Source organism: Lissotriton vulgaris, chromosome 8 (assembly GCF_964263255.1).
Source record: "Lissotriton vulgaris chromosome 8, aLisVul1.2, whole genome shotgun sequence".
In the NCBI taxonomy this organism is placed as follows: domain Eukaryota; kingdom Metazoa; phylum Chordata; class Amphibia; order Caudata; family Salamandridae; genus Lissotriton; species Lissotriton vulgaris.
In genome coordinates this window covers 209340880-209365894 of record NC_141696.1, presented here as the reverse complement: position 1 = coordinate 209365894, position 25015 = coordinate 209340880, and positions in this window count along the sequence as shown.

Below are 25015 nucleotides of genomic sequence, written 5' to 3'. Positions count from 1 at the left end.
ATACTCCAAGACAGGAGGTCTTCGCCTCACGAAGGAAGCCAAGTACTACGGGGGGGGGGCACAGTACTTGATTTACTCTTAAGGAAACAATTGGCTCAGGCTAGTCCTCAGGCTGAGTTATTATTAGCTATACCTTGAAGGACTGGGTTATTTAAAACCCAGCGGTGCCAGGGCACAACACCTGAAACCTTCGTGGGTAACCTGTTCCGGTGTACAAGTGACAGAGACACGGGACACTTCCTTCGGCGTCAAAGATTCAAGGTTTATTTACTGCAGGGAACACAGAAGTCACGACAAGCACAACACGTGCAACTTGGGGAGACTGCTTCAAATTGGTTCTGTGGATCGCTCCTTTTATACATGGTTTTCCCATAGAGTTACATTGAACACAAAAGTTTATGACCCAGTTCCCACAATTATCCCCCAGAGGGGCCGCTTTGGTCACTTTGATACACACAAGGCCCGGAACATAAGTGCGGAAACATTTGGCGGTTCCCAACTGTAAAAACCCATCTTCCCAACATTAGTGCATTCCAATCAGTAATAAACAGATCGAAATAGGAACAAGAACAGGTGTAGAGGAAGACGGAGACAGTGGGGAAATCGGAAAGGGTGTAAAAGGGGAGGTATCGAGAAACGCGAGATACAGGCATCAAAGGGACGTGCCTAATGAGATGCACGGCTGAGACAATAAGCCGGTACGGCAAGATGAGCCTCGAGCGGCGCCATCTGCTTTACAGTAGCATCCCCCTCATCATAAAGACACTTACAAAGGACATGTGTCTTCCGCAAATATCTTGGGAGTCCCAGGGTCGCGAAGCGGACATTGTCCGTTCGCTGGCTACTTGAGGGCAAGAGACAAAATGGATGCCGTATCTAAGATGGAACCCATGGGTACAGATAAAAATACCCATGTAACAGACGAACGGTTTAGGTTAGCACAGCGAAACTGCGCATACTTACTAAACTCGTCATTTGCGGTTCGTAGATACCAGACTCCACCATATTCGTGCGAGTCGAAAACACCACTTACAATTGTCACGGAACCTCAGACGCTCCTTTTGCCCTCATGTAGGCAAGCACTAGTCGGAATCATACTCAATATTCATCAGACCATCTAGATGTTGCTGTAGCATAGCTCTGTCCAACCGAGTTCCATTGGTAACAGGCGGCTGTCTCATACACGTTGTAGCACAGAAGCCACATAAGGCAGGACCGCACTGCACACAAAGGCAACACGTGAACAGGAACGCCACAACGACTCCGATAATCATCAGAATCTTCCAACCCCAAGTCGACATCAGGCCCCAAACCCACCCAAGTAGCGTCCAATCCCCTACATCCACGTGTATGGATTCGGAGATCTTATGCAACTTCGAGATGGCTTGATAGACAGTCGGAGCATTATCTGGAATGAAAATGCAGCAGCTCGAATGGATCACCTTACATACCCCACCTCGATCTGCCAAGATGACATCTAAAACCATACGGTTTTGTAACGTCATTAGCCTATCCGCCTGAAGTTCTGTGGTGATATTACCAAGGGCACTGGCAGTAATATTAGCTGTCGATTCTACCACTCGAGTCAACTGTCTCAGGTTCCTACTATTAACCATAGGTCCCCAAAACAGAAGGAAACCCTTGAAAAAGTCTCCCGCCTCTTGACCGGCCGTATCCTCTTCGCTAATTACACCTCTCACAACTCTAGTCTTATGATAATCGGCATCTACAGTGAACGTCGGAGGCAACAAATTTGCAATGAAACATGAGCCCATGAAGTCAGCGGGCAACCATGCATATGCACGATCATGGCAAATAAAGTATGTACCCTTGGCCGCCAGGAACACAGGGGACGAGACCATCGGCAGAATGTAATTTTCAGTGCAAGCACTCTCTCCAAGTCGGGCTTTCGATCTTCGGCCACGACCCATTAGACAAAAATTACCAATGTGGGGTACGACCCATATCGGAGGTGAGCTTTTAAGCTGCTTTTCACTAGTGAACACACTATACTCGCCTCTACTCAGGACCCTGTAAGCTTGCACCTCTTCTTCGGGAATAAGCGAGGGATCATAGATATCGCTGTCTAAGTCCTCGATTGCTATCGACAAAGGTTTTTGATACGAGGTGGGACCAGAGTAGGGGGAACGTGGTTCTCGAATGGGGTGGAAACCTAGTGCGCTTCGAAACATTGTTTGAAATGCTCGAGCAGACCCTTGGGAACTATACGGTAACACCAGATACGGAATTCCCTTATCCGTAGTATGTGGCATTAACCCACACACCCAACAATTAGTAGTGTTAACCACTAACTGATGCTGATGAAGGAGCTGAATAAAGGAATTATTGCGGAATTCTGCACGTCTAGCCTGCTCGTGTTCAGGTAACACATGAAAGGAATGGGGAGAAGCAACAATAGTAAGTTTAGGATCAGGTGTAGGAGTAGGTAAAACAGGAGATAGATAACCAGAGATCATATAATACACCCCACCCGCCAAGAATGCAGAAACAGTCAAGAATAACACAAACACTTGAAATATAAAACATTTCGTACGACTAAGTTGTTGCAGCTTGAATCTTTGTATCTGAGCTTCTTCCAAGTCCATCAGCTTCGAAAATGCCATTACCTACGACCGTCCGCAACGTTTCTTGACGCACTTCGTTCTGTGTAGCAGTAGTCAATCCCTAGGGGTTCCCAGGAACCGACGGTCTTTAACCTAGCGTCAAGACCTACTATCCAGAAGGAAGTACGCGCGCGGCCCTACGGTCTTTATTTCACAAATATATATATATATACGCAAAAATATATACACACAGGAATAATCACAATAATATGAAAGTTCAAACTGATCACGGAAAACGGGATAATGTAGTTGTCAATACAGCAAAACAGGATCTTTTATTAGTCTCTGGTGCTAGATCGCAAAAAGTATCGGGTTTTCCCAGGTCGTGTCTGCTCGCCAAACAATGGATCCGTTAAAGAGACAGCGTCCTGCTGATCAGTTGAGTGTTCTGGTCTTGAGTCTTTTGATGACAATTGTTCAACAGTGTCTTTCTGCTGCACTGAGGATTCTCCGACAGGTTGTGCGTCGCTAAAAGGTACAAACGCCGGCAATCCTTCGGTTTCAGTTGATGCAATGCCTCTCCTCACCCACGGGTCTGCCGGCAAAGGGATAGGGACTTTTTTGGTGTGGGTGGCGTGCACCCAGTTTTTCCGTCCCTCAAGACGAACAGCAGTCCTCGTGGCAAGGAGAACCTGGTAAGGTCCAGTAAACCTCGGGTCCAAGTTGTTCTTGCGCGAAAAGTTCTGCGTCACCACCCAATCTCCGGGTTGGAGCTGGTGGCATGGACCCTCCGTCTGCGTCGGCAGTGCGTCGTGAACCTGTTGGTGAATTAATCTCAGTTTAGCAGTCAAGTCATGAAGATAATCGATCAGCATTGGATACTCAAGATCACAGAAAATACCTGGCCTAGGAACCCCCCAGACATTCGCAGGACGACCGAACACTATTTCATAGGGACTAAGCCCTACTCGGGAGTGTGCAGTCGCCCTAGTTGACAGTAACGCTAAGGGTAAAGCGTCAGGCCACGAAAGACCAGTCGTAGCCTGAATCTTTGCTAGTTTCAGTTTAAGGGTGCCATTATACCCTTCAACCAAACCAGCTGACTGGGGATGATTGGCACTATGGAATTTCTGATTAATTCCAAGGCCCTTACACACACTCTTCATCACGCTCCCCACAAACTCACTTCCGTTATCTGACCACACGACTCTAGGCATTCCATACCGAGGAAAATATTCCTTCAGTAGGATTTTCGCAGTAGACAAAGCAGTATTGTCTTTGAGAGGATAAGCCTCGATCCATCGGGAGAATGCGCAAACCACAACTAAAACGTATTTCAGGTTATTGCATCGCTCCATATGGATGAAGTCCAGTTGGATCACCTCAAAGGGACATGAAGGGGGAGCAAAACTGCCAGGAGGAGTTGGGGTTCCTTTGCCAGGATTGTACATTATACACACCATACAATTCTTAACCAAGCGTTCAGCACATCTCGTGATACCGTCATTCTTCCACACAGGGGACAACAACTTACAAATACCTTTCGCGCTAATATGTGCTAACCCATGTGCCATTGTCACAACGGCCAGTACATACGCATCGGGCAACAACCATCTTTTCTGATCCGACAAATCAATCCAACAACCATTCGCATCCAACTTTCCCGTACTCTCTTTCCACTTCGTCTTCTCAGTCTCGGTGGCCTCTTTCTGAATTTCTTTCACACTCTCAATAGTGTCTTCACACATGCTCGACTCTGTAGGCCACCTAACTGAACTCGTCACATACATTCGAGTGCTAAGGTTCCGGGCAGTCTCCTTAGCAATCTCATCTGCAAACGCATTACCACGACCAACATCATCCTTCACCTTACGATGCGCACTACATTTAACAATCGCTACCTGCTTAGGCAACGTAAGTGCATCCAAAAGATCATTCACAAGCTGGCCATGCTGAATCTTCGTACCGTGCGACGTCAAGAAACCTCTCTCTCTCCACAATCGTCCGAAGCTATGTGCGACGCCAAATGCATATTGGCTGTCGGTAAACACATTCACACGTTTCCCTTTCGCTAACACGCACGCTCTAGTGAGAGCGATCAACTCTGCAGCTTGGGCAGAATTCTGATTCAACCTTGCAGTCTCAACAACAGTATTCAACGTTACAACAGCATAAGCAGTAGTCACATCGCCATTCGGCAACTTAAAACATGACCCATCCACATACAGTGTTCCATCCGGGTCTTCCAATGGGGTGTTTTTAAGGTCCACTCGACCTTTTGTTTCCTCTTCCGTCCTCAAGTAACAATCATGTTCCGCTACTTCATCTGACTGCACTAATTGGTAACAAAGTTGCCGGGTTCAGGACATTACGTTTTATTTGAATGTGGCTCGCCAACAGCGTCAACTCATACCCAGACAACCTTGCACTCGTCAAGTGCTGAGTTTTCGTACGATTCAAAAGAGTGTCGACTGCGTGCGGAACCATCACCGTAAGCATATTATCCATGACCAATCCTGCTGATTGTCGGATGGAGACCGCAGCTGCCGCTGTTGCTCTCAAACAACTCGGCAATGCTCTAGCTACTGGGTCCAAGGTCGAGGAAAAATATGCACATGGACGTTGCTTACCACCAAAAGGTTGCGTTAAAACACTTAAAGCACAACCTTCTCTTTCGTGAACATATAATGTGAACGGCTTACTGTAATCAGGGGTACCTAACACAGGAGCCGAACACAATGAATCACGCAATTCAGAAAAACTATTCTGACATTCTTCCGTCCATGGTAAAGGAGTTGAAACATCCTTGCACGTAAGAGCCACTAATGGTTTCGCTAGCAATGAAAAGTTAGGAATCCATTGCCTGCAGTACGACGTGATACCTAGAAAGGCACGCACATCTCTTTGGGTTTTTGGCACAGCCATTCGGGCAATCGCTGCAATTCTCTCTGGGGTCAACCGCCTTCCCTCCTTTGACAATAAGTGACCTAAATAGGTTACTTCTTGACAACAATATTGGAGTTTAGAAGGTGACACCTTGTGATTTAACACACAGAGATGTTGCAGCAATGACACCGTAGCAATCTTGCAAATGTCCTGAGTATCAGCAGCCACCAATAAGTCATCGACGTATTGGATCAAGGCCGCACCAGCCGGCAACGTAAACGCATCCAGTTGACCCTTCAAGGCTTGACTGTAAATCGATGGACTTTCACAGTAGCCCTGAGGAGCGCGTTTAAACCGGAAGCTGCGTCCACCGAGGGAGAAACCGAAAAGGTCTCTACTTTCCTCGGCAATCGGTATGCTGAAGAACGCATTCTTCAAGTCAATCACCGAGAACCACGATGCAGAAGCTGGAATCAGAGTCAGTAGCGCCGTGATGTCAGGCACAACGGGGAACTGAGGAATCACAATTTTATTTACTTCCCGTAAATCGATAACAAAACGATAAACAGGTGGCTTCGAAGGATCAGTACGTTTTAGAATGGGCAGTACAGGGCTGTTGCACACGTTTCCCCGAGTCTCTTCAATAACGTCTTTCTCGATCAGATCATAAATGATCGCTAACAGTGCTCGTTCACCATCAAGAGAGATTCGATACTGGGGAATACGTGGCAATCGTACATTAGATTTCAGCTGAACAACATAAGGGGAGATGTCAAGCAGGCCCACATCATTGGGACCTGTTGCCCACAAAGACGCAGGAAGAGAACTCAATTCCGGTGGAAGCTTATCGAGAGATAAGTACATAGGAGAGACAACCCTCTCTCCTAACGTAAGCTTTACACCCGCAGGAGAACAATACAAAGTTGCATACAAACGTTTAAGCAAATCCAGACCCAAAAGATTTTCACCACAGCCAGTAGTCAAAATCAACGGAGCTTGAAGCTCACGTGGCCCAATTGTAAGGGGCAAAGGGCACGAAACCGGATTGCTAACGGGGGCGCCAGAGAATCCAACGGAAACATTTGTTAAGCCAGACAAAGGTGTGCCAGGGAGTTTCGAATACATAATAGAACTTTTCGCTGCACCAGTGTCCAACAGAAAAGGCTCAACGACGCCCGATGTAGCAACCGCGACGTAAGGCCCTCTCTGATCAACCGGAACTGATACCACTCCCTCTCCTTGTCTTTGGCTGTCCTAGTAATTACTGTCGTCAGTTCCCTGATCGACGTAATAATCATCTACATTGTACTGCGCGGATCGTCCTTGTGATGATCCACGTTGATCGAAGCAATTATTAGAATTAGAGGAGTTATCAGAACGATCATTCTGAGAACCACGACCCCTACCACGTGATACCTGATGAGAACCACCACGACCTCCTTTGGACGAATTACCACTATTGCGATCATTCAGAACAGGGCAATTGAATTTAATGTGTCCCTCCTGTCTACAATAAGCACATTGATTGTACCCTAACGATGATCTTTGGGAGGAGGAATCATTACGCGGCTGTGATCGATTCGATTGTGACTGCGATCTATTCTGTTGGGATGTATTCTGATTTTGAACGCGGAGGATATGCTTGTTGCAGCAACACTTTAGTTTTTAGCTCTTTCGTCTTTTTATCAGCACGGTCATTCTCCTCTTTCTCTCTATTCTCATAATATTGCGCTGTAGCCAATATCTGAGCTGAGGTAGAAACGGCCCACGCACTCTCTGAATTCTTTAATTTATTGCTCAAATCGGGCAGTAAATTCGAAACAAATTTATCCACAAACAATCGCTGACCACCCTCGGTACCCATATCCTGTCCACTATGGTCAATGAATGCTTCCTCAAACCTCGTAAAGAAGTCGGAGACACTCTCGTCCTTCTTCTGTTTACAAGCTGATAATTTATCCCAATTTACCCTCATAGCTGGCATAAGAGTTTTCATTAACGTTATTATCCTTTGAGGAAGATTAGCGACCAACTGCTCGGATTTAGCACCACCAATTTGTCGAGCATCCGCCGCTACTATGGCAGCCCAAGCACCACCTAATTCATTCGGATGGTTTTCCTGACGAATCTTAGCCCATACCGGTTGCGGTACAACATTGCCAAACAACATATCAATATCGGCAAGATTCATTATCGTAGCGTCTACGAGCTGCGATAATTCCTTGTAGTACCCTGCAGGGTTTTTGCGAGGGTCAGGCAAGGATTGCTTCACCTGCAACACTTCGGAGCGTTTCCATGGGAGATGTATCCACACTCTCTGAAAAAATGGCGGAATCGGGGGATTTGCCGCAGGATTACCAGGCATCCACACTGGTGGAACCTCTCGCATAGGAAACTGACCAGACTCATCTGGCAGTCTTTCAACATCCTCAACAAACAAGGCTTGGGGTATAGGAGTGGGACGAAAAGATAACAACCGCTCAACCGCACGTCGAACGTTGGTATCCACTATCAGTCCGTTCGAGAACTGAAGCTGAAGATCAGACAGGGCGGTCAGCACCTCGTCAGGTGCATCGGCCGCTATCTGATCGCGAAGAACCTTACACATTTCTTCGAACACAAATCTCTGGGTTGGTATATTAAATTGACAAAATGTGTCGAGTACAACACGAGGCGGGTTTCGAAGAGGATGCATCATCCAACCCATCGCCATATTATATAGCGAAGCGCGTTCTCTGTTACCAGGAAGCTGACTACGTCTCTGAGGACCATCGGAACCAGCGGACCCAAAAACAGGTCCGAGCGAATGAAAGAAACTAGCCACAAGAGGAGAATTACGAGAACGAGTAGAGGGAGAAGTATAGGACACAGGACTAACAAGCGAAGGAGTAGAAACAGTAGCAACAGCAGGAGTTAACGAAACAGGAGCAGTAGCGGGAGCAGGAGTATGTGGAAGCGGAGGGGCAGTAGGGATAGCAGTAGGCAAAGGAGCAGGAACAGTCGGAAGAGCGGGTGCAGGCTGAGGAACAGGCACAGGAAGAATAGGTGGAGGAATAGGTACAGCAGGAACCACGGGAGCTGCGGTACCCTGTACATACGGAGGTGGCGACTTCATAAGATAAGACATTAAAGGATCCTCAGCTGACTCTTCCTTCTTTTCCGACTCCGTAGGCAAAGCGGGATAACATTTATCTACGGTCATACGCTGTAGTCTATCGAACACTTCCTTTTCCTTAACCTCCTTGTCACGCTGAAACTGCTCTGCTTTCTTTACAATGTTAGCAACATTATCTCGCTGATTTCGTTTAGTCTGTCTGATTTCTTTCTGTTTGGCTTCTTTACGCCACAACCGAAAGGCATCAAACATGGCCGGCCTTGATTTTTTCACAAATAATTTAGCCTCTAGGTTATCTAAAATCGGAGTTTCAAAACTACCATGAGGTGGCCAACGAAGGTCACCGTCCTTCTTCGTATATTTAATCCAGTATTCATTAAAAGTAATCGGGCCCAATCCGTGCTTACTGTACAGTTCATAAGTCGGAGTTCCAACCGGAGGTATCGGACACGAGTCCTCCAGACGGGAATCCGTACCACAAGGTCTGAAACAACTAAACAAAGTACTGCGACCAGGCATCTTGCACACTAGCCGAGTTTCACAAACTTCAAGGGTTACGGGATTTACCAAGTCCCAGCAAAGAACAAAACCCTCGGTTTTTGGCGGCTGCAGTCGTCAAATATCACAACAAAAAAATACGCTAGCAAAGTGTCATCGACAAAAACACTCTCACAGCGTCAACAACAAAAACACTCGCTAAAGTGTCAACAACTAAGGACTCTGGGAGCGACCCACAAATACTTAACTCAAAGATCGATGGCGTCACCAGGAAGGCCCGTCAATCGTCTCGCTATACCAAGGTCTACGCCAGGCGCCAAAACAGGTCTACAGTCAGGGCAGCAGTCTGTCGCAGCCGTCAGGAGGCGGGAATCTTCGCGGGAAAAGTCTTCGGGCCACTTATTTCGACAACAGGATCGATGAAGCGGGGTGCACCTTCCCTCGGAGATTTCACACGAAGTTCCTCACGATCGTCGGGCTTGGACCGGTACCACTGATGCAGCCCCACATTGGGCGCCAACTGAAGGACTGGGTTATTTAAAACCCAGCGGTGCCAGGGCACAACACCTGAAACCTTCGTGGGTAACCTGTTCCGGCGTACAAGTGACAGAGACACGGGACACTTCCTTCGGCGTCAAAGATTCAAGGTTTATTTACTGCAGGGAACACAGAAGTCACGACAAGCACAACACGTGCAACTTGGGGAGACTGCTTCAAATTGGTTCTGTGGATCGCTCCTTTTATACATGGTTTTCCCATAGAGTTACATTGAACACAAAAGTTTATGACCCAGTTCCCACAATTATCCCCCAGAGGGGCCGCTTTGGTCACTTTGATACACACAAGGCCCGGAACATAAGTGCGGAAACATTTGGCGGTTCCCAACTGTAAAAACCCATCTTCCCAACATTAGTGCATTCCAATCAGTAATAAACAGATCGAAATAGGAACAAGAACAGGTGTAGAGGAAGACGGAGACAGTGGGGAAATCGGAAAGGGTGTAAAAGGGGAGGTATCGAGAAACGCGAGATACAGGCATCAAAGGGACGTGCCTAATGAGATGCACGGCTGAGACAATAAGCCGGTACGGCAAGATGAGCCTCGAGCGGCGCCATCTGCTTTACAGTAGCATCCCCCTCATCATAAAGACACTTACAAAGGACATGTGTCTTCCGCAAATATCTTGGGAGTCCCAGGGTCGCGAAGCGGACATTGTCCGTTCGCTGGCTACTTGAGGGCAAGAGACAAAATGGATGCCGTATCTAAGATGGAACCCATGGGTACAGATAAAAATACCCATGTAACAGACGAACGGTTTAGGTTAGCACAGCGAAACTGCGCATACTTACTAAACTCGTCATTTGCGGTTCGTAGATACCAGACTCGACCATATTCGTGCGAGTCGAAAACACCACTTACAATTGTCACGGAACCTCAACCTCCAGATGATGGTCAGAACAATATACTGGACGAGGGGTCCCCAGTTCTCTCCATGTCTCAAACAAATAGCACTCTGGATTTAATTAATGGATCATCCGGTCCCCCAAGTGCTGCCGCCAAACCCCAGCCCCACAACTATGGCTATGGCAAATAACTTGACTATCACAGAGACTTCTGAGCCTTTACAATCTAGTGAGTTGGCCGTAACTGATGGAGTGAGTGGGCTGGAAGCTGGCGAGGTCCGAGGTGCGAAGGGGCGCACCATGTCGTTCACAGGCCCTGGTGGAAACATACTAGGGGTACAAAGTGAGCTAGATAACTTGGCTATGGAGGATGCATCAGTCACAAATCAGACCATATCCACAAGCTTGTCAGCTACACCAGCTACACCCGCTACACCAGTTACTTCACACCCTGCTGCTTCTGAAGAACAGTTGTCTATACCCCCACTTATGCATCCTAGCAGTCCCTCGGAACTGATTGCAGTGAACAAAGGTGTCAATGTGCTAATACCTAATTTAAGCTTGCTACAAACCGCCCTGCTGCCGGAGGGTGAAAAAGACCTTAGCGAGTTTTATTCCTTCTCTGACGAGACCGGTGAGGTCGGAGCCGATGTCGTGGGGGAATGGTCGGAGAGCTATGAGTCTACGGAGGAGGATGAGGAGTTGGAACCTCTTCCTAATTCTTCAGAAGATAGTTATGGGGAAGGAAGACAGAATGCCAACACTGTTAAAGCTAAGACTAAAGCAGGGTCTAGAGTCGTGCAATGTGGTCTGGCCAAGGACCGCCCTGGTCTCAGCCATGGTGCCAGCTCCGGTATCTCGGAGATGACCCCTACAGCGGTCGAGACTATCTTACAGGCTATAGCAGCACATAGAGAAGAGACAGCTCTGGACAGCAAATGATCTTGTGCAGCTATGCGCAAAATGCAAGGGGTTGTTAAGAAGCTTTCTAAAACCTGCAGTCACATAGGCGAAAGAGTCACGGAGATGGAAGTAAGGGTGATGTCGGCTGAAAAAGACTCCTCTGAGAATTCCGAGAAAATTAAGCTTCAGGAGGCGAAGCTTATGGATATCAAGTGGAAGCTTGAGGACTTCGAAAATAGGCAGCGGTGTAATAACTTACCTATTTTAGGAGTTTGGGAGAAGATGGAGGGGCAGAACATGCGGGCCTTTATTATCAAACTGCTCAGTGAATCTATGCCTGAAGTACAAGACTGGAATTGGGATGTGGAAATACAACGGGCCCATCGAGTCCCGTTCAACCTGCCACCTAAACTAGGGGTGTACCCCCGTGCTATTCTAGTATATTTTGGAAATTTTTTGTTGCAGCAGGGGGTGGCTGAGAAAGCGAGACCTGATCGCAAACTATCATTCAATGACTTTTCATTTTTTTCAAGGCCCGATTTCTGTCACGCAACCGTGGAAAGACGATGGCGGTTGCCTCTATTGATTAAACCATTTCAAGATAAGGGAGCCTTGGCATTCCTGAACAATCCCGCTAAACTCAAAATTGTATATGGTGGTCAGACAAAGTTTTTCCAGTCTGAAATGAAAGCAAAAGCCTATCTTGATGAACTATCTTAGATAAATTATAGGTATTGCTAGTAATAACCTGTACATGTTTAGGAAAGAACAGCTTTTAATCATGGTCTGTTTGCATTATGTAATGTACATGTGGATATCTCGTAATAATTGTTAGGTATGAGCTAAGATTTATTTGGATGTTTTGTAAGATATAGGGGTCACTTCGGTCATGGTTTATATTTTTTTACTTATTCCTTTATTAGTCTTTTCTTGTTGGGGAGCGGTAGCCCAGTAGAAGTGCAGTAACTACATCACCCAGACTCTGGTTGAGTCTGAATGCCTACGTAAGGGGGAGAGGGGTAATGGGGGAGGGTTCAGGGGAGGGATTCTTGGGGTGGTGGGAAGGGGGGGTGTGGGGAAGTGGAAGAAAAAACAAAAAATGAATCAGGTCTATTAGCAAGGGCAATGTTAACTTTGGAAACAATGGGAAAGGAGGTAAAGCAAGACAAGGAATATTATTTGATTAAGGTCACTTTGCAATCTTTTTATATAAACAATGGGTAGACTTAGTGTTCAATCTTGGAACATAGGGGGGCTCCTATCCAGAGACAAACGTCTTCGATTGGGCGAATTAATGAAATTAAATCCTGTAGATATTTTGTACATTCAGGAGACGCATGTTCCCTGGAGTAAAAGAGCTTTATTGAGCCTCAAGTGGTATAATTTGCTGATAACATAATCCCAATCCTCGAATACCAGGGGCGTAGCAATTTTTGCAAAATCCTGTTTTGGCCTGGGAGTACGCTTTCTGTCTGATGCACATGGAAGGTGGGCAATTGTTACACTGGCCAGCGGAATTATCATCTGCTCTGTTTATGGATCAAACTATGATGACCCTGCAGTATTTGAAACTTTGGAAACAGAATTAGCTACGTGGCAAGGTCTGCTAATCCTCTGTGGTGATTTCAACATCTCACTTTTGCCATCATTTACGGCGCTAGCGCCAAAGCAGAAATATGTGGGTCGGAAACCAAGGGTATACCGCACAGTTAATAGCCTGGTATGTAGCTTGGGTTTAATTGATATATGGTTACAAAACAATCCCAATGACCCAGGCTATACCTATTTTTCCCACTCTCATCAAAAACACGTCTGGATCGATTACATGTTTACCTCTAGGGATTTAGCATTCTATTCATTCATAAATAAAGCACCTAAAATAATCTCGGATCATAATCCTTTAGTATTGTCAACCACTCATGATGCCAATCCCACTGAACAATGCTCTTGGTCTTTTGATAGAAAGCTGCTAACTAACAATGAGTACATTAATCATATTAAAGCCTGGACAGAAGAATTTTTCAATATGAATCGCTTTAGTGCATCAAGAAATATTGTATGGGATTCCTACAAATCTGCACTAAGGGGGGAAACCATTAGCTTCCAAAATAAAGCAGGAAGAATCTTATGAAAAGAATATGAATTGAAAATATCTGCCTTGGCTAAAGCTGAGGAAGAACATACTGCTAGAATTACACAAAAACAAGAAGCCAGGCACTTGATGTTTCAGGTAGCAGTGTTGAAATCTGAACTAAACACTAAGCTTAGTCAGAAAACTGCCCAAACATATCAAGCACACAGGAAACAAGTTTATGAAAGTGGAGAGAAAGTTGGTAGGCAGCTGGCACTTCGTACACGTCAGAAAAATGTTAGGAATAGCATTTCCTCAATAGTAGATAATGGGCAGACATTTACTCATGCGACAGACATCAGCCATCAATTTCAAATGTATTATCAGAGCCTCTACTTGGAGGAAGCACCAGCTCCCGAAAATGATATAGCAGATTATCTTGAGAATTTTCTTACTAATTCTGAGGCTATGAAGCTTCTAGATGATACCACCAGGGAAGAGCTTGAAAAAGAAATTACTCTAGCAGAGGTGGGTGCTGCATTATCTTTATTGTCATCTGGTAAAGCAGCAGGTCCAGACAAATTACCGATATCTGTTTAAAATTCTTAGCCACCAACTATGTCCTATTTTATATGATTTATTCCTTGGGATTCAATGGAATGGTGTTCCACCAGACTCTTGGGATGAGGCTAACATAATTGTTTTTCCAAAGAAGGGGAAACCCCCCGAGCAGCTAACTTCCTATCGCCCTATATCCCTGATTAATTTGGACTCTAAATCAGTGGGGTCATTGAACGTCTTGTCTCCCCGTGGCAGCATGGCTTTATCCCTGGTAAAGGGACTACAGAACATACCCGCCGGGTAATTGCATTGTTTGATGCTATGGCTGCCACGGGAGGACAGATGTCGATGATTCTACTTGACGCTGAGAAAGCCTTTGACTGCGTCTCATGGGACTTTCTGTGGGAAGTCATGAAACGCAATAATTTCGGCCCCAAATTTATCAAATCCATTAAGTCAATGTATCTCCGACCCAAAGCAAAAATTCTAGCAGCCGGGTCAGTATCAGGACATATCAACATTGCTAGGGCCACTAGGCAAGGGTGTCCGTGCTCGCCCCTCCTTTTTATTTTATATATTAACCCCCTTATTTTGAAACTATTAGAAAGTAACATTATTAAGCCTATTATTATCTGCCATTTGGAAACTAAAGTATTGGCCTATGCCGATGACATCGCGGTTACTACATCTGACCCGATTGAGGCTATCTGTGAAATAGAGAGAGTGACTACGGAATTTGGGAGCGGCTCGGGGTATTCTCTTAACAGAGGAAAGACGATTATTCTGTGCACCGATAATACCATTTGTCCGGATCAACGAAGAGCTGAAAAGGCCACGTATTTGGGAGTTGTTCTTTGTGCTAATACTAAGTTATTAGCAAAAGCTAATTTTGATCCACTAGTGGTTAAGATAATGGATGACCTCGAAAGGGTTAATAGCCTCCATCTCTCCATTATAGGAAGAGCCAACTATTTAAAAATGAATATGTTACCCAGATGCCTCTATTTATTCCGGGCAATTCCGCTAGCCATTGATCAGAAAGTGTTAGTGCTGATTAACTCACTTATGTCTAAATTTATGTGGCAACATGGTAAGATTCGGAGATCGCTTACGCTATTATCACTCCCTTATGATAGAGGCAGCCTTACTATACCTAACATAATTCTTTATCACTGGGCGGCGTTTTTAAAACAGCTTACTCCCATGATTAGTGATCTAAGTGTAGAGAGCCCAGAAGGCTTTGGAGCAATACCTTCAATATATGAGCTTCTATTAGGTCAGGAGGCCAAGGGCTTACTCTTACGGAAAACTGAGGCAAGGAACTATAAGGATTTTAAGGGAGATGTTATAGCTAGTGCACGGAGAATTTGGAATTAAGTGGCCAAATATATGCATATTGGGAAGATTAATCGATATACGCCATTCTGGCGCTCCAATGCCATTCAAGGCCAGGATCTGGTTCCTGTCGCAAGGAAATGGGACAATCTGGGAATCAAAACAATTGGTGAATTCTTAGTAAATGACTTTGATACCACCTTTTTTGATTTGAAAGTAAAATATAATTTACCAAATGGTGATTTTTTTAAATTTGCTCAGACATTTGCTAAATTAAAGGCCAAAGAGTCCCTAATTTGCCTTTCTAGAATTGAAATTTTGGATGCTATACCTAGATTGCACACCAGGATAGGGACCTTGTATAATATTCTCTTGAGCAAGAAACACGATGATCTAGATAAAATTGAAAGTAAATGGGTAACAAAATAAATAATCCTAACGTGGACATCGATAGAGTGTTAGAGATGAGTCAGAAGCTTTTTATGGCTAGCAAACTTAAAGCGCAACGTTATAAAACATTATTTGATCTTTATTTCACTCCTGCTAAACTGTTTTTGTGGGGTAAGCGTGAGAATGATTTATGTCCTAAATGTACTCAAGGGCCGGCAACCCTTATTCATATGTTTTATAATTGTCCCGATTTGACTTTGATCAAAAGTATGATGTTATCCTTTTGAGAAGAGGTATTTGGTCACAAAATACCAGAGTCAGAAACTTTGTTTTTATTAGGACATGATTATTCTTTAAATCTAGCAAAATCAGAAGAAAGATTATTGTTTATAGGCACAGCGGTATTAAGGTTAATTCTGTCGGCTCGCTGGAAAGAAGCTGACCCACCAAGTTTTCAGATGTGGCTAGCACGCTTCCTAGCGGCCTATAGATATGAAACTGCTATTTTTGAAATGAGAGGAGTTAAATCTAGGACGCGTGGTAAAGCACTCTGGCGTCCAGTTACTAACTGGAAAGCTGGCATTATTCCTAGTGGTATTGGTTGATCCAAATATCTGTGCCTTAATTTCTTTGCCCTATGTGTTTACTCTATGTTTTTTTTCTGTTCAAATTATTGTTTTTGCTTGATTATTCGCCTTGTCTCTATCCCTTGCTACATGGTCTACTTATGTTGTGCTGGTTGCCTCTATTCTTTGTAAAATGACTCTTGCTTTTCCTGGTAAAAAAAAAAAAAAAGATTTATTTATTTATTTATTGAAGTTTTGCATAGTGCTAGCTGGACCCGAGGGTATCAGAGCGCTTCACAGCAAATACAGATATGCACCAAAAAGAAAATTTGGACGATAAACAAGAACAAGGAATATAAGGGGAAGTAAAAGTCTGCACAACATCAACTTGCGCACAATTCGGGACGGAGATTATGAGCGAATCATCCGGCTCTGGGATCCAACAGTACATACACCCCCTCATGATTTCCAAATACACCCACATTTTGGTACAAAATATTAGTAGGATGACATTTTCTTTTCCTTTACATAATTTCCTTCTCCAACTTTGTTATGTAAACATTTTCATGTTTGATAATAATTTTAGACAATACATTTACAATGCAGATAACAAATACATTTAAAAAATTGCTGTTTAGGTAATAACCAGTTGTGAGAGTCTAGATCAAATACTGGTCCCATTGGGAGAGCGAGAAAATGGGAAATCAGGCAGCACAGAGTTTATGCCTTATTTTACATTATGATGAATGCAAATTGCAATACGTTGATGGAGATTTCAAAATTAATTTGTTTAGGTATGTTCTATAGCAATTTTCGTGTGGAAACAGTGCTTTAGGAGGACTGCCCTGTGGCCTTAAAATCAGGCCAGCCACACATTATTTCCGATTCCAAAAAACGAAATTTGACTCAAATGCAAATGTTGTTGGGAGTGGTACCGCTACGATGAGGAAATGGGCAGTTTTTGAGCCCAATTGCTCTGCCCCACTCAAAATAATTGTATAGTTCTTTTTCTAGGAAGGCTAGGTTACTCCTGTAGTTGCTATGGCTTGGCAGTAGTAGGCAGGGATGGAAAAATGTTGCAAAGTGTATCTTGCCTCTCTGTCACAACTTGGACCTTGTTTGTTTCAGGGCCAAGACAATATTTCTTGCAGTTGTAAAGGAGAGCTGCTCTTCATGCAGGTTTTTTGCAGAGCCTGCTCAAGCAATGGTGGCGCCTGGTGCGACATTGTTTGCTGGCACCCCCCAATTACTTTCTTTTCCACACAAACCCTCACTACCACTGTCCAACAGTGCCCCTCAAGTCTCCATAACAACTCTTTTTCACATGCATTTCTTTTGCTTTATAGCACTACTCAACCAGGGTAGGGTTCCCAGCCCTTTACATCACACAAACATTATAAGGAGACAATGAACCATACATGTGCAATTCAATGTATAAGAATTGTTACATGAGACAAAGAGAAATACAAGCTGCAGCCGACACGTTATCCATACTGTTGTGCAGTATAGTTTAAAAGTGCTTGGTCTGGAGAAGAAGACACTCAGAATTTAAGACTTGCCACCATGGTTGGGAGCAGGCTTTACTAATGATAGAGTCATTTATTATTATCTCTTTGTGCAGAAGCATAAAGTTTATTCACAGTACTCCAACCACAATGGACTCACCTACGATTAGCGTATACTGAACTGCATCTTCTCTCTAAATAGTTGATGGACCGTTTTTAGATGTGGGAGGGCTGAATTCACATATTCTAGCTAAGAACTTTTCTTCACTTTCTTAATAGGCTCCTTACCCCATCCTCCAAATGGCTGCACAGTTCAGTGAAATAACATTGGCACAAATAAAATCTACAGACCAAACTTAGTTTAAGTTATTGTATTAGAGATCCAAAATTCATTAAAATCAATAATATTTTCAGTATTTCAGTTAATGAATCAGTCTTTTTAATAAAGCCTTCAACAGTTATGCAAGAAAGTAACAATTTGAAATGCAGAGGTACAGACCCCAAAAACCATTGGTAGATGGATAACTCTCCAAGTCTAACAAGGAAGATCTACACTAACCCAAGGATGAGACTTTTAAAGACTCTATGGCATTGTGCATTAGCTAAAAGAGACAGTCTATCTCAAGTTCAGTTCTGATTCGGCAAGGCAGAGCTAAGTGCATCTGCTACCAAATGTAGCATAGAGCCATAAATCAAAAAGCAATTAGCAAATCCTCAAAGATCAGTCAGCATTGAAAAGCCGAAGTGTGTCTCACCACACAAGGAAAACTAAATTAATTGAACTATAAAACAAAGCCATTGCCCCTTCTTCGGGGTTTAATCTTTTATAAGATTTCTTACAAGTATTGAAGTGAGGTGGTGTCATGCCATCATGGAAAGACATCACCAGTCCAGGATGTAGAATTAACTCATTTAGAAAGTGGATACTTCATCAAGTTTTCCCATGAACTCCATGAGAACAGAAAAGTATGAGTCCATATCTAATGCTGAAAAAAACATAATATTTAACAACAAGGGGTGAAAACATATTAGTAATATACATCCTAAGGTTAGCATAACTGTCAGGGTCTCAATATTCTGATAAGAACTGAATCACATATTGTCCATTGGAATGTTCATTCTGTAATAATGGAAAAATACCAATTTCTAATATCACTAGTCCATAGTTAAAGCTCAGAACAAGTTTAAACTAATCACTCTAGCATGAAGCACTGCTCCATTTCAGATTCACATTATTATTTCATAAACATTTTAAACTCATTTGAAATCGAATTAATTTCATAAATCAATGTTAATTCTCATGTATCTTGAGAACTAGCCATTATTCTTGCCTGGTATACTTATTTACTGCAAAATTATTGCTATTACATGAAATCTTCAGGTTTTATTTGTTAACAATTTCTTTATTATTTCTGTAATTTCATAATCTATATCACGTTTCTTCATTTTATAACATCACTGTTATACGATGCTTCTGCTACTCTAAGCTCCTTTTCTTCAATGTATTTCTATCTAATGTGAGCAACGTGTAAAGTCTCCAAATTCGTGTTTCATGTTGTTTGCTCCATGAAAAATAATTTCAAGATCCATGCCCTATCACTAATAGGAACTGATTTCTACCCAAATGAACTCTTTTTAGCAACATTAGGATACTGATGCTCTAACCTATATACATTGCAGTTTGGATGCAGCTCTTTGATGACAAGTAATAGCTCACTGTGTTATATTAGGATTGTAATTTATAAAGTGCAAGTAACAAAAGCAGTAATCCACGGAACTATTTACATTATATGTACTTCTGTGATCTGCATGATACACGTGCTTTGTAGAAGACATATTTAACCCCCTGCACTACTATATGATGAATCAAAACTTCCACTAGACAAAACTCCAATTGCTCTCCAGCAGGTCTATTAACCACTAGAGTTATATTGGCATTTTTATTGTTATCTGCAGGTTGCTGAAGGCAAAGATCATAATATATTTGAACACACAGCACCCCCCTCAGCCCCACCAGCCCCCACACCCCAAGGTCAGCACCCTGCACGTTTGCACCGGTCACACCACCCTAAATCCGGCCCTGGTTTTTTGTGCTGTATCTCAATTGTTCGTGTATGCTAATTGTTTCGAATTTATTCTTGTTGCTACTGGAAATGCTAGAATATAAATGCCAAACATTACTGCAGTCCTAGCAGCAGTCTGAAGATGGATGTTCCAATTTTTGGCAACTCAGTCCCAGTGTTGCTGGAACAATTCCCAGAGTGGGGTTGCTGCCATCAGTGTTAGATTACCGAAGTGATAGTGCCTGTGAAAAAAAAAAGAAAACGTGTAGTAAATGAGCCACACCCTTTCGGCTGGAGAGTAGTAAGGGTTTGGTATGTAGGCAGTCGTGCATTTTGGAGCACACTGTCTCAAAAATATTAGTATGACATGATTGAGCATAGTCATTTATAGGTAGCACATTTTCCATTGAAATGGCCACTACATTTTTACAGACATACTATTTTACTGATAAAAATATCAGGCATACAAACGCCATGTGTGAAAATCGAGGGGCTTATTACCAACAACTAGCGATAATTATCGCTATGTTGGTTTAGCGGCGATATTTTTATCGCCGAGCTGCGGCGATTTTTATCGCTTAGGAGCCTTGCTATTATCAAGGTTTATCTCCTAAGCGATAAAAATCGGCCGAAATGCATGAATATCGCTGAAAGGCAGCGATATTCATGCATTACCGAGCTAATGCTCTTAGCCATATTATCCACCTACCATTGGATAACATGGCTAAGAACTGCTCAGGGGCAGGTGTTAGCTTTTGGAGATATTCGCGCTTAGCGTGAATATCTCCAAAAGTTGGTAATAGGAGATAGCGATGTTAGCGACTGTTTCAAGTAGCTAACATCTTGGCACGCCCACTTTGCATGTCATTATTGATAAATATCACTGACATGCAAAGTGGGGCCTAAGATGGTCGCTATCTCCTACTAGCTGTCGCTAACTGGTGCTAGCGACAGCTAGGTAATAGGGATATAATTTTATCTCTGCTTTTTTGGCTTTTAAAGCCAAAAAAGCGGAGATAAACTCCCTTGATAATATGCCCCCGAGTTTTTATGACTAATTATCATTTGCACATCACTAAGAAAATATGTTGATCTTCCATTACACTTTAGAATGTGCTTTCTTAACCGCTGGTGTATTTTGAAATACTTGTACGATACAGATATATGTATTAAAATTGTATTGTGTTAGAAAACAACTGACATCCTGCAGCCTTTCCTTTAAATATTATAAGTTTGGCTGAAGAAAACCATAAGGATGTACATCCATGATTTATGCTTTTTACTACGTTTGGCACATAGTTCACTTTAAAACACTCTCTCACATTGCAGTCAGAAAATTAAAAGTAAACACCAATTTTCATGTCAAAGGAATAAGCAGCAATTTTTCAGAAGGCACGGCCTGAAATTTGACCCCTGGCTTAGAACACTCCACAAATGAAATAGAATGAAGACACAATCAAAAGGCATCTTTATTGCCCATTCATCTTCTAAACTCTGTAATGTTTATTCTGGGGATGCTACAACACACCCCTTACTTCCTGCACCTTTGCTCAGGCCTAATTAAAAGGCCTTCTAACCTAGATAAACCCTTCTCTCTGAATCCACAGAATCAGGCCATGGTCTATAGGTGTTTGTTTCCCTGGTCAGGATGGTAAATATCTTAGAAGAAGTAAACATATCTGTGAGGCCCTGCTTTTCATCTCTTACTGAAAGTAGTTTCTTTCATCTAAAAAAAACTGAGAAGGTGCTTGACTTTTTCCTTCCCTTTTAAGTTAATTATCATAGTGGGGGGACAAACCTCAATATTCACCTGAACCTCAATATTTGATCACCCCAATATTTACCAAATTAATTCAGCTTCAGTGTCTCTAGTGGTTCTAGGGGTTAGAGACTACACTCTCAATTCAATAGAATAGAATATTGAAAACATAAAGAACTGAGCTCAGAATAATAAGAGCAAAAAGTGTATATATTACAGAATAGTCAAAATGTGGTACAAAGAAAAATGCATGAATTGCCTTGAAGGCCAATTACAGAAGTACAGATATAAAACCATATAATCCCTAGTTAGGCAGAATGTAAGCACAAATTCTAAGTGTCCAACTCATAAAGAGCACTGACAGCAAAAAAGGGGCATGGCAAGTTGCCTACGATGAAATGAGTAAACGTATCCCAAAAAACAGAAACCCAAATGTTTTAGAAACAAATCACACAAGCTGTTAATAGATTCTGCATATTCAGCATGGTATGTTCATTGTGAGGGTTGCAATCGAAAATCAGAAACAACAACTGAAGGGGCCAAGTCCCAAAGGTGACTAGGAAAAGAGTGTGCAAATTTACAATGAAATATTGAGTTATACGATCAGCAGTTTAATTTCACTCCTTAATGACAGGATCAAACCAAAATATATTTATTCTAAATGACTCATTACTCAACATTTCATCATAACAAGTAGCTTAAATCAACATGAAGTTAGTGCATCTTCACAGCGAAGTCAATATTTTTCAACAAACAATGTCAGTCCAATTGAGGTGACAGATGCCTAATGCATTTTTGGGACTAAAAAAGACAAAGATGCCACAAACACCAATGAACAGATGAGGATTTCTGTTCTGTGGAGGAACAACAACATCGGATCCATTAGCAGATATATTCACGAGTGCATCGCAGAAACGACGGACGATGCACCTGTGAATATATTCAATAATGAATCCGATTTATAACCACACATTTTTCCAGCGTTATCATCACTGCATATTGTTCCTTCACAGAATGGAAATATCCGCTTGAAGTAAGTGACAGCCGGCATAGGTGCTGTGGTTCGTGAAGTTTACTCACGCAAGAGCAAGGACCCCCATTGTGGACCTGCACTTCTAAATATTCGAATCCGGGACAAGGGCATCATTCCTGCTGATCCTCCCGTCAATTGTGTTGTCTCTACCGTTTGCAATTCCCTCATTCAGCATATTGCGCTGAACCTGAATCCATTACACCCCTTGTGGGTTTTACTGAAATTGTGACTTCTTTAGGCAATCATTTTCTGTCCTGAGGATGAATCAATATTACGTATGGTTCGAAACGTCGTCGACCTAAATGCACTAAATGCATAGTTGATATGATTTGTTCATGCATATGTGTATACTGCGGATTATCTGTTTATGATTTATGATACTCAGATGACCTGTTTTTGCCTACTATTTTTTCTCCCCTGTTTGTGACCCTCCAGTGTGTTAGTCGGACATCGGCTGGTGTCCCACGTCCATCACACTCGGTGTCTTATTTGTTTTTGATTATTATTTTTATCAAGATATTAAACTGTACGGCTGGACACTTCATAACAATATAGTTGTTTAGTCTATATTTATTCTCTCAATAATCTTTCCCTTGTCTAAGGACCATTGTTCTTAAATATAAGTGGTTCTTTTAGCCAAAATTGCATTACAGATTGTTAATTTTTCATCTTTTTATCTATAGCGTGTTCGTAGACGCGGTTCTTGGTCCACACCGCCTTGGTAAACCCTTGACTCTCAGTATTTATACTGAATCTGTGGTTGTTCTTGGAATACCACATGTACTTGAAGGATGGGTTTGCACTGCTTAATCGCACGCAAACACAACCTCAACATCATCTCATACGCCGACGACACCCAGCTGATACTCTCCCTCACCAAAGACCCAGCCACAGCCAAACTCAACCTCCAAGAAGGAATGAAAAACGTCACTGAATGGATGAAACTCAGCCTCTGAAACTGAACTCAGACAAGACAAAGGTCCTCATCCTCGGCCCATCCCCGTCCGCTTGGGACGACTCCTGGTGGCCCACAGAACTGGGCACCGACACCCACTGGCCACGCACGCAATCTGGGATTCATCCTGGACTCCTCTCTCACGATGACCAAGCAAGTCAGCGCCATCTCATCATCATGCTTCAACACCCTGCACATGCTCTGTAAGATCTTCCGGTGGATCCCTACCGGAACTAGAAGGACGGTCACCCAGGCTCTCGTCACCAGCCGACTAGTCTACGGGAACACCCTATACGCAGAACCCACAGTCAAACTTCAGAAAAGACTCCAACGCATACAGAACACATCCGCACGACTCATCCACGACATCCTCAGCCACATATCAGCCCTCCTGAGAGACCTGCACTGGCTCCCTGTCAACAAAAGGATCACGGTCGGGCTTCTCACCCATGCACACAAAGTGCTCCACGACTTAGGTCCCGAATACCTCAACAACTGCCCCACGTTCTACACTCCAACATGCAAACTCCTTTCCGCCAGCCTTGCCCTCGCCACAGTGTCACGGATCCGCAGAACCACCGCCGGAGGAAGATCATTCTCCTACCTGGCGGCCAAGACATGGAACTCCCTCCCCTCCCACCTACGACTGACCCCGGACCACCTCACATTCAGGAAACTCCTCAAGACCTGGCTCTTCGAGCAGTAGCGGCACCTCTCCCAGCGCCTAGAGACCCCTACGGGTGAATAGCGCGCTCTACAAATGTATTGATTGATTGATTGTGCTACATAAAACTGGAAAAAAATATGCAAGCCCAGTTTACAAACCATATCTTCTGACTAGTTTCCAAGAACAAGTTATGCTTATGCCTGGAAATCATAAGCATAGATACATTCAAAGCAAAAGAATGGCCCCTCTTAGCACCCTTTGACAATCTGTCTGCCCTTGGCTTAAATGTCGCCCATCATTGAAATAATGTGGGCAATATTGAGGGAATTCTGGCTATCCCTTGCATAATATTTTCCCATCATTTGCATATGGTCGTCATTCTTGATATTATTCTAGACCTCTTTGGCATAATGGTGCTGATTCTTACAATACAGTGGGCCTGTAATGACTGCGTAATAGTGAACTTAAGCGTGCTTATCACTGACTTATTGTGGCCATTCTTAAACATTTATGATTATTCCTGGCAAATTAAAGATGATAAGCCATGCAATATTATGAATGTCCTGATATATAATGATGATGATGATGATAAATGTGCATATATGCAGGAAGTGTGTGTACCAGTAATTTGTGTAAGTAGTTGGTACAAAGGACACAATAATGCATGTGCTAACAATTTTGATCTCATATTACAGGAGAAAAAACAGATGGTTTCCATGAAATGAGCAAGCATTGGTTTCT